Source organism: Carettochelys insculpta, chromosome 8, assembly GCF_033958435.1.
Source record: "Carettochelys insculpta isolate YL-2023 chromosome 8, ASM3395843v1, whole genome shotgun sequence".
NCBI lineage: Eukaryota > Metazoa > Chordata > Testudines > Carettochelyidae > Carettochelys > Carettochelys insculpta.
In genome coordinates, this window is record NC_134144.1 from 26,632,740 (window position 1) to 26,643,299 (window position 10,560).

Sequence of the window (10,560 nt, forward strand, 5' to 3'; positions counted from 1 at the left end):
ATTCAGTAATAGTAAGAAGCCTCAGAAGCTTTATAAATAACAAGCAGACTTGCAGCACATTAGAGATTGACAAATGTATTAGGTCAGGAGGAGGACTGCTTCATATTCAGTGAGTCATTTCCAGTTATTCCCATTAAACATGGCTATACAAGGTGACTGGGCAGGTGGGCAATTCTATATGCATGGCATCTCTGTGATGCCCCACAGCAACTCAACCACAGGGAGAGACTATGTTTGCACCATGGAAGAAAGAGGCCAGCAGGACATAGGAACAATTGGGGAAAAGTGAAGGATGAAGCATTATGGTACAGATGCAGCAATAAATGTAGATAGAAAGGAAACAAAATAAAACATTTCACATTAATTTTTTCAATGGAAATAAAAACTGACAAAACAGATGTATAGGACAAAAAGGATGGGTGTCCTATGTATCTCATTTGTCAGCTTTTATTTAAAAAAATGTTTTTGGATCTCTGTGTTATAAAACCATCATGCCATTTCCAGTACAGCACCATCATCAGATCTGAAGTAGGTCCGCCCAATGAAAGCTCATCTCCTAATGAATTATTTTATTAGTCTTTAACATGTTACATGACTAACACAGCTACTTCTCTGTTACTATTAAGCAGCAGTATAAGACACTGTGTATGAATGCAAAATGAGAAGAAGTTCAGATGTTAGAAAACCACTGCTTGATTCCACCTGTCATTAGGCCTAACAAATCCACAGGCCAATAGACTTCCATGACTGGAGCTGAAGAAAAAAAGCAGAGAGGAAGAAAGGGTTGTGCTCTGCCTACCCTTCCCCAGCCAGCCTTTCAGAATCTCCTGGAACACGTTTCTCCAGGCTTCAGTGGAGATTTAAATGGCCCAGGGCTCCAGCCACTGCCATTGCCACAGTAGCAGCAGTGGTGACTTGGAGACCTGGGGCCCTTTTAAATTACCAGGTCCCAGAGCAGCTTCTCCTTTCATCTCCTTCCCCTGCCCCCCTTCTCCCCCTCTTCCCCCCTATCCCCCGGTCAGTGGTCCTGGCCCACGGGAAAAGTTCTGAATGGACTTTCAGGAGTTTTCTGATTCTTTCCTAGTGGCTCTACATAAGTATACATGTATCATCTTCTTTTCCATACTTTCCTATGGTGAGAAAGCATTGTCAAAGAAGGCTTAAGTGTGAATCCTATGGTCCAACACAGAAGATGAAGACTTCATTGATAGAAGGCAGCATTTAATACTTCAGGCACAGCAGGCTGAAGAACCACTGAGGGATGTACAGAACAATGAAGAAAACTGGAAGCATGTAACCTTCAGAAGAAGAAAGCCAACTCAGGCATCCCTAATTCCAGTGGAGGTGAGTAACCACTTTCAGGCTCTCTGCCAGGCACTGTGGTGGAGAATACTTTGGCAGAGACCTCCCAGGGAAGGGATCAGAAGAGGACCCCATTTACTGACAGGGATGGAATTCATATGACTGTAGTAAGTACAGGCCCAGTATGAGGCCTTAGGCATGAACCAAAGTAATGGTCAAGACTTTGCTAACAGAAAGCAAAGTCCAGCTGTGAGCTAAAGGAATGCATTACTCACAGAAGCTGGCAAGAAGAGGGTTGCTGGTGCATAAACATATCTACCTAGCATATTGAAGTAGGTACATGGTACCAGAACACCCTACCCTGGAACACTGCACAGATAAGAAAGAATAGGCCAATCCATCCCAACGACAGGGGCAAAAGGGTAGTATGGCAGGTACATGGTACCAGAACTCCCTACCCTGGAACATCCCCCAGGTAAGACAGAATGGCCAATACATCCCAATGACAGGGGCAAAAGGATAATATGATGGATAGAGTTGTTTTGTTCAAACCAACACGTACAAAGTGGGAGGCGGCACCTAACTACGTAGAAGGGCTGTACCTCAATATGTCAGGAGTGATGTGTAAGTTGTTTGTACCCGTGTATAAGAATGTAATCCTGGGATGTGGTCTGGGTCCGGCTGAGGGGGCAGTGGAAAGTCCTGCCACTGACTGAGCCGAGTCCATTGACCGTGGGTGCATATTTGTAGTATGCCCTGACTTAGACTAAGAAATCTACAGGGAACTACTATTGTATCCAATACGGCAATAAACCTGGCCGACGTGCCTTCGCACCTTACTAGACTCTGTGGTCATTGGGGGTTCTCATTGAGTCTGCTGTGTCAGCCATCTGCAGAGCTGGGGCAGCACACAGAGGGAACACACATACGCAGCCGAGTGATACATTGGAGAGAGCAGAGCACCATGCTGGTGGCAACTCTGATGACAATGACTACCACCCCTAAGAGAAGAAGATGGGCAGTGGTGATTGAGGACTCCCTCCTAAGAGGGATGGAGAAATCCATCTGCCATCCAGACCTGGAATCTCAGGAAGTTTGCGGCTTATCAGGAGCTAGAATCCAGGATGTGACAGAGACTCTTCCAAAACTGATCAAGCCTTTGGATTATTACCCCTCGCTACTTCTCCAAGTAGGAACTAACTAGACAGCAAAGAATGATCTTGAGCAGATCACTGCAGATTTTGTAACCCTGGAAGGAATATCAAGAAATTTGGAGTGCAAGTGGTGTTTTTGTCCATCCTTCCTGTTGAAGGAAAAGGTCCAGGAATGGACTCTTGAATCATGGAAGTAAATGTGTGGGTGTGTAGGTGGTGTCAGAGAGAGGGATTTGATTTCTTAGATCATGGGATTTTGTTTTGGGCACCAGGACTGCTAGGTAGAGATTGGACCCATCTAACAAAGAGAAGGAAGAGCATCTTTTCAGGCAAGTTTGCAAACCTAATGAGGAAAACTTTAAACTAGACTTGTTGGAGGAGGAGGAGGTGAGGTACCAGGAAGAAACAAGGAGAAAGAAGCAACAAAGAGGACCCCTGCTTGAAACAGAGAAAGTAGGCCAATCAGCTAATTATTTCAGGTGTTTGTACACAAGTGCAAGAAACCTGGGAAACAAACAGGAAGAATTAGAAGCCCTGGCAAAGTCAAAGGAGTATGAGATGATTGAAATGAAGACTTGGTGGGATGACTCATATAACTAGAGCACAGTCATGGAAGGGTATAAGGTGTTCAGGAAGTACAAGCAGGGGGAAAAAGGAGGAGTTTCAATGTATGTAAGAGAGCAGCATGATTACTCAGTGCTCCAGTATATAGAACAGAGGTAATGTTGTGCTTGGTGTCTGCTATAGACCACCAAATCACTTCACTCAGCCTGAAATTGGTTGGGAGACCAATATAACAGCACACAGAGAATCCAGGAAGTTTTTGGAGAACGTTGAGGATAACTTACTGGTACAAGTGCTGAAGAAAACAGCCAAGGGCCATGTGCAGCTTGACCTGCTGCTCTCAAAGAGGGAGGAACCAGTAGGACAAGTAGATGTGTTTGGAAACCAGGGCTGCAGTGGTCATAAGCTGGTAGATTTCAGGATCCTGACAAAAGGAAGAAAGGAGAGCAGCAAAATACAGAGGAGCAGACTTTGAATCCCTGAGATGACTGATGGGCAGGATCCCCTGGGAAGCTAACATGTTGAGGAAAGGAGTCCAGGAGAACTGGCAATATTTTAAAGAAGCTCTGTTGAAGGCACAGGAACAAGCCATCCTGATGCACAGTAAGAAAAACAATATGGTAGGCAACCAGCTTGGCTTACCAGGGAAGTCCTTGGTGAGCTTAAACTGAAAAAGGACACTTATAAAAAGTGGAAACCTGGACAGATGTCTAAGGAGAAGTACAAATATATTGCTTAAGAATGCAGGAGAGTAAACAGGAAGGTGAAAGTACGATTAGAAATGCAGGTAGCAAGGAATGTGAAGGATAACAAGATAGGTTTCTTCAAGCATGTTAAAAATCAGAGGGTGATCAGAGGTTGTGCAGACTTCCTGGATGAGGGAGGTAACCTGGTGACAAATGATGTCAGGAAAACTGAAGTACTCAGTGCTTTTCTTGCCTGTCTTCAGCTGCGTCTACACGTGCACGCTACTTCGAAGTAGCGGCACCAACTTCGAAATAGCGCCCGTCGCGTCTACACGCGTCGGGCGCTATTTCGAAGTTAACTTCGACGTTAGGCAGCGAGACGTCGAAGTAGCTAACCTCATGAGGAGATAGGAATAGTGCCCTACTTCGACGTTCAACGTCGAAGTAGGAACCGTGTAGACGATCTGCGTCCCGCAACGTCGAAATTGCTGGGTCCTCCATGGCGGCCATCAGCTGGGGGGTTGAGAGATGCTCTCTCTCCAGCCCCTGCGGGGCTCTATGGTCACCATGGGCAGCAGCCCTTAGCCCAGGGCTTCTGGCTGCTTCTGCGGCAGCTGGGGATCTATGCTGCAGGCACAGGGTCTGCAACCAGTTGTCAGCTCTGTGTATCTTGTGTTGTTTAGTGCAACTGTGTCTGGGAGGGGCCCTTTAAGGGAGCGGCTTGCTGTTGAGTCCGCCCTGTGACCCTGTCTGCAGCTGTGCCTGGCATCCCTATTTCGATGTGTGCTACTTTGACATGTAGACATTCCCTCGCTGCGCCTATTTCGATGTTGGGCTGAGCAACGTCAAAGTTGAACATCGACGTTGCTGGCCCTGGAGGACGTGTAGACGTTATTCATCGAAATAGACTATTTCGATGTCGCAACATCGACATAAGCTATTTCGATGTTGGCTGCACGTGTAGACGTAGCCTTCATGGACAAAGTCAGTTCCAAGACTACTGACCTGTACAATGCAATATGGGGAGGAGATGGACAGCCTCCTGTAGGGAAAGAACAGTTTAAGAATTATTTAGAAAAGCTAGACATACACAAGTTCATGGGTCTGGATTTAATGGATCAAAGGATGCTGAGGAAGTTGGCAAATGCCATTGCAGAGCCTTGTGGAAATTGGGAGAGGTCACAGATGATTGGTAAAAGGCAAATACAGTGCCCATCTTTCAAAAAGGAAAGAAGAACAATCCAGGGAACTATAGACTGGTCAGCCTCACCTCAGTCCCTGGAAAAATCATTGAGGAATCCATTTTGAAGAACTTTGAAGAGGGTAAAGTGATCAGAAATACTCAATATGGATTCTATGATGAGGTAACTGATTCTGTGGATATGGGGAAGTCAACACACGTGATATGCCTTCACTTTAGCAAAGCTTTTGATGCAGACTCTACAATATTCTTGACTACAGGTTAAGGAGGTATGGCTTGGATAAATGGACTGTAGGGTGGATAGAAAACAAGGGAAAGTTGGGTTGATTCTGCTTTGGTCAGGGGGCTGGATTCCATGATCTCCTGGTGTCCATTCCAACCCTAGGATTCTATGATTATATGAAAGCTGTCTAGATAGTAAGGCCCAATAGGTAGTGATCAATGGCTCGAGACCTGTTTGGGGGTCTGTTTCAAGTGGAGTTCCCCAAGGATTGGCTCTAGGGCCAGTATTGTTCAACATTTTTATTAATGACCTGGATGAGGGAATGGCTTGCAGCCTCAGCAAATCTGCAGATGACACTAGGGGGACAGGGGGACATTGGAGGGTAGGGATAGGATCCACTGTGACCTGGGCAAGTTGGAGGACTGAGCCAAAAGAAATCTGATGAGATTTAACAAAGACAAGTACAGAGTCCGGAACTTGGGACAGAAAAATCCCAAGCACTGTTACACACTGAGGACTGACTGGTTAAGTATCAGTGCAGCAGAAAAGGACATGGAGATTACAGTGCATGGGAAGCTGGATATGTGCCCTTGTAGCCAAGAAGGCTAATAGCATATTGGGGTGCATTAGTAGTAGTAGTAGGCATCCTTCAGTCTGCATAGACTATGGATCGCACCCTTTAAAGTTTCAATTGAGGACTTCATTTACAGCGTCTATTGTGACTATGAAGACCCACACGAGAGTGACAGTCCTTGCTGCATCTCTTGCAGATGTGGTGGGCGTCTGGCAAGTCCTTAATGTGCTTTCTGTGCGCTCACTTCTCCTCTGCTAGCTGTCTGATCTTCATCTCACCCTTTTGAAGGCCCTTGTGTAACCCCTGCCTCCATCTGCTGCGGTCATCTGCTAGTTCTTCCCAGTTGTCCAGCTCGATGTCTACCTCTCTGAGGTCTGTCTTGCAGACATCTTTGTAGCACAAATGGGGGCGTCCGGGAGGTCTTTTGACAGAGGCTAGCTCACCATACAGGATGTCTTTTGGAATCCTTCCATCATTCATCCTGTGGACGTGGCCAAGTCAGCGGAGTCGACGCTGCCTGAGGAGGGTGTGCATGGTTGGGATTCCAGCTTGCTCGAGGACGGCGGTGTTGGTCACTCTGTCCTTCCATGATATTCCAAGGATGCGCCTGAGGCAGCGCAAGTGGAAGACGTTCAGCCTCTTTTCCTGGTGGGCATACAGGGTCCAAGTCTCGCTGCCATAAAGGAGGGTGCTGAGGATGCAGGCTCTGTAGACTTGCATTTTGGTGTGAGTGTACAGCTTATTGTTATTCCACACTCTCTTGCTGAGTCTGGACAGAGTTGTGGCCACTTTTCTGATCCTCCTGTTTAGCTCAGTGTCCAACGACAGGGTGTCGGTGATGGTGGACCCGAGGTAAACGAACTCGTGGACGACCTCTAATGTATAGTTGTCAATGCTGATTGATGGGGATTCAGCAACATCCTGACCCAGTACATTTGTCTTCTTTAGGCTGATGGTAAGCCCAAAGTCCTTGCACGCTTTGGAGAACTGATCCAGCAGTTTTTGAAGCTGGTCTTCTGTGTGAGACACTACAGCAGCATCGTCTGCGAACAGCATGTCTCTGATGAGGACTTCCCGCACCTTAGACTTAGCTTTCAGCCTTGCAAGATTAAAGAGTTTCCCATCAGATCTTGTGTGCAGCAAGATGCCCTCTGTTGAAGATCCAAAGGCATGCTTCAGGAGGAGTGCGAAGAAGATCCCGAACAATGTCGGAGCAAGCACGCATCCTTGTTTGACGCCACACCTGATTCTGAAAGCATCCGATAGTGCGCCATCTGATTGGATGGTTCCTCTCATGTCTTTGTGGAACGACTGGATCATCTTGAGTAACCGTGGAGGACAGCCTATCTTGTGGAGCAGTTTGAACAGACCATCCCTGCTGACCAAGTCAAAGGCCTTGGTCAGGTCGATGAAGGCTGTGTAGAGTGGCTTCCTCTGCTCCCTGCATTTCTCCTGCAGCTGCCTTAGAGAGAAGACCATGTCAACAGTAGACCTCTCTGCGCGGAATCCGCACTGCGATTCGGGGTACACCCTCTCAGCAATCTTCTGGAGTCTGCCAAGGATGATGTGAGCAAACAGTTTACCAGTGACGCTTAGGAGGGAGATTCCACGGTATTTGTTGCAGTTGTTTCTGTCTCCTTTGTTCTTATACAACGTTACAATGTTAGCGTCGCGCATATCCTGTGGAACCTCACCCTCTTTCCAGCACAGGCACAGTAGCTCATGTAGGGGTTCCAGGAGTGTGTCCGCGGCACACTTGATTACCTCTGGTGGTATACCATCCTGACCAGGGGTCTTTCCTGCTGCAATACTGTCGATGGCTCTCTTCAGTTCATCCACAGTTGGTTCCTGATCCAGTTCGTCCATTACTGGGAGGAGCTCGACGGCATCAAGGGCTGCGTCAACCACAACGTTCTCACATGAGTACAGCTCGGAGTAGTGCTCAACCCAGCGCTCCATCTGTTTGGCTTTGTCAGCGATGACTTCACCAGATTTGGATTTCAGAGGTACCATCTTGTTCTGGGTGGTTCCTAATGCCTTCTTCATGCCTCGTACATTCCTCTGAGATTACCAAAGTCAGCACAGGTCTGGATGCTGCTGCATAGCTGGAGCCAGTGGTTGTTGGCACAGTGCCTGGCTGTCTGCTGTACTGTTCTTCTGGCCTCTCTAAGTGCTTGCTGGGTACTCTGGCTCGGTGAGCGTTTGTACTCCAGGAGTGCAGCGCGCTTCTTTTCAATGACTGGAATCATCTCATCGGAGTTAGCTTCGAACCAGTCGTTTGTGTTTCTAGCTCTTCTTCCAAACACCTACAAGGCCGTGTTATAAACTGTATCCCTCAGATGTTGCCATTTGGATGTCGCAGCGGCCCTGGGGGCGCCGATGTCAGATTTTCCTGGAGGGTCTCTCTGAACTTTTCAGCTTTCTCCGAGTTTGCCGTCTTTCTGACGTCAATGCGGGGCCTTCCAGCAGGTTTAGAATGGTACAGCTTCTTGGGTCTCAGCTTGAGCTTGGAGCAAACTAGTGAGTGATCTGTATCACAGTCAGCACTATGATAGCTGTGTGTCAGAAGGACGTTTTTGAGATTATTACGCCTAGTGATGACCACGTCTAGTTGATGCCAGTGCTTCGAGCGTGGGTGTTTCCACGATACTCTGTGCTGTGGCTTCATTTGGAAGAATGTGTTTGTGATGTACAGATTGTGGTACGAGCACAGTTCAAGGAGACGCTGTCCATTGTCATTCATTTTTCCCCACACTGAAGTGTCCTAAGCAGGAAGGCCATGAGGCCTAATCAGCTCCAACTCTTGCATTGAAGTCACTCAAGATGTACAGTTGTTCATGAGCAGGTATTTGCGCTACAGCAGCACTAAGCACGTCATAGAACTGGTCTTTTACTTCTGGTGTGGCGTACAGGGTTGGAGCATAAGCGCTGATCAGGTGGATGGGACCGGCACAAGTTTGAAGCGTGATCTGAAGAAGTCTTTCTGATCTGCCTGTGACTAAATCAACCCTTTGTAGAAGGGTGTTTCTGACAGCAATGCCAACACCATGCTCTCTGGGTTCTTTTTGGGCTTTACCCTGCCAGAAAAAGGTGTAGTCCTTTTCCTTTAGAGATCCCGAATCTGCAAGTCGCGTCTCTTGCAGTGCAGCGATATCAACTCTGAGCCTCTTCAGTTCCTCGTTGATGACAGCAGTCTTGCGGGTGTCACTGATGGCCTGAAGATCTTCAGTCAAGCCGGTCAGCATGGTCCGCACATTCCAGCAAGCAAGCTTAAATTGTTGATGTTTCTCATTTCTTGTTGATTTTCTTATTGGTTTGCCTGGTGCCCAAATTTCAGTCACTTGTCAGGTTCAGGAACCTTAAGCCTCACGCACCCAGTGAGGCAGGTGAACTGTGGTGGGACAGTACCCTATTGGCTGGGGGCTGCCCAGCTTGAGGCGGGCAGTGACTGTCCAGTGAGATGCGAGGATCTCTCCCACCGTCGAAGGCAACCCCTGGCACTCGTTCTCTACGCCAATCGAGCAAGAGCTTATAACCGTTATCTGTAGCCTCCCGTGTTGACGCTACGCTGTTCAGCGATGCCGGAGTACCTCTCCAGGCGCGAGCCTGGGCACTTATTATGGAGACTCTGGGCTGCCCAGACACCAGTGTCCCCCTCTCGGCTTTACTGATATAGTCCAAAGGAGAGGATAACCTCCACGTCTGGTACCAGCTCAGCTGCAGAAGTTGCCGGGACAGTGCCAGAAGTTGACACCGAACTGCCTTCGGACTCCACTCTGGATTTTCTGTCAGGGTTTACTCCCTTAGCCTCTCTCCTTCCCAGGATAACCCACAAGGCAGTGAGGTGTGGAGAATGTGGTTAAGGATCCAACTACTTCATGCCTCCCTGTTACCACGAGTCACCATAGCTCCCTGCAGAGCAATGACCTCATATCCCCAGGACCCTCCTCCCCACCTTTCGCCACCCTTCCCCAGCTACCATCACCATAGGACCCTCCCCAACCCACTACCCCCATCTGCTCCCATGTCCGCCCTCCTCACTGCACTGGCCCCTCTCCCCTCAGCTGCTCTCAGCGCCCCCAGGTCCACCTTCCCCCATCGCTCTTCAAGCTCTTCTCTTCAGAGACTCCTTTTCCTGGTAGTGCTGCCTTGCAGGGCACAGGTGGAACACCATATCTGAAAAGTACAAACACGGGGATCCTCCCTTGGCGAACTCCCAGAGGAAAACTCCCTTCCCTGTTAGCTGCTGCCCCCTGTTCGCTGCTAGCTCCCTTCTTCTTACAGGGAGAGCTTCCAGCTGGTCAGGCCTGGCTCCAAGCCTTGCCTCCAGTCTAATCAACCCTTGTAGGCTCACCTGGCAGGGAACTCCCCCAATTCACACCTTGCAAACTGCTCTTCTCTGCACAGCACAAGCTCAGGTACCTAGGCAGCTGATCAAGCTGCAGACAGACAGACATTCACCCACCAGCTCACCACACAGCCCCCCAAATCCCACACTCACCCAAGCTCCTCTTGGACACTTTGCCCAGAGGCAAACTCCCTTCCCTGTTAGCTGCTGCCCCCTGTTCACTGCTCACCCCTTGTTCGCTGGGCGCTCCCTTCTTCTTATAGGGAGAGCTCCCAGCTGGTCAGGCCTGGCTGTAAGCCTTGCCTCCAGTCTAATCAGACCTTGAAGGCTCACCTGGCAGAGAACTCCCCCAGTTCACACCTTGCAAATTGCACACCTTGGGGTGCATTAGGAGGAGCATTTCCAGCAGATCTAGAGACGTTATTATGCCCCTCTATTTGGCACTGATGAGGCCACACCTGGAGTATTGCACCCAGTTCTGGGGCTCTCAGTATCGAAAGGATTTGGA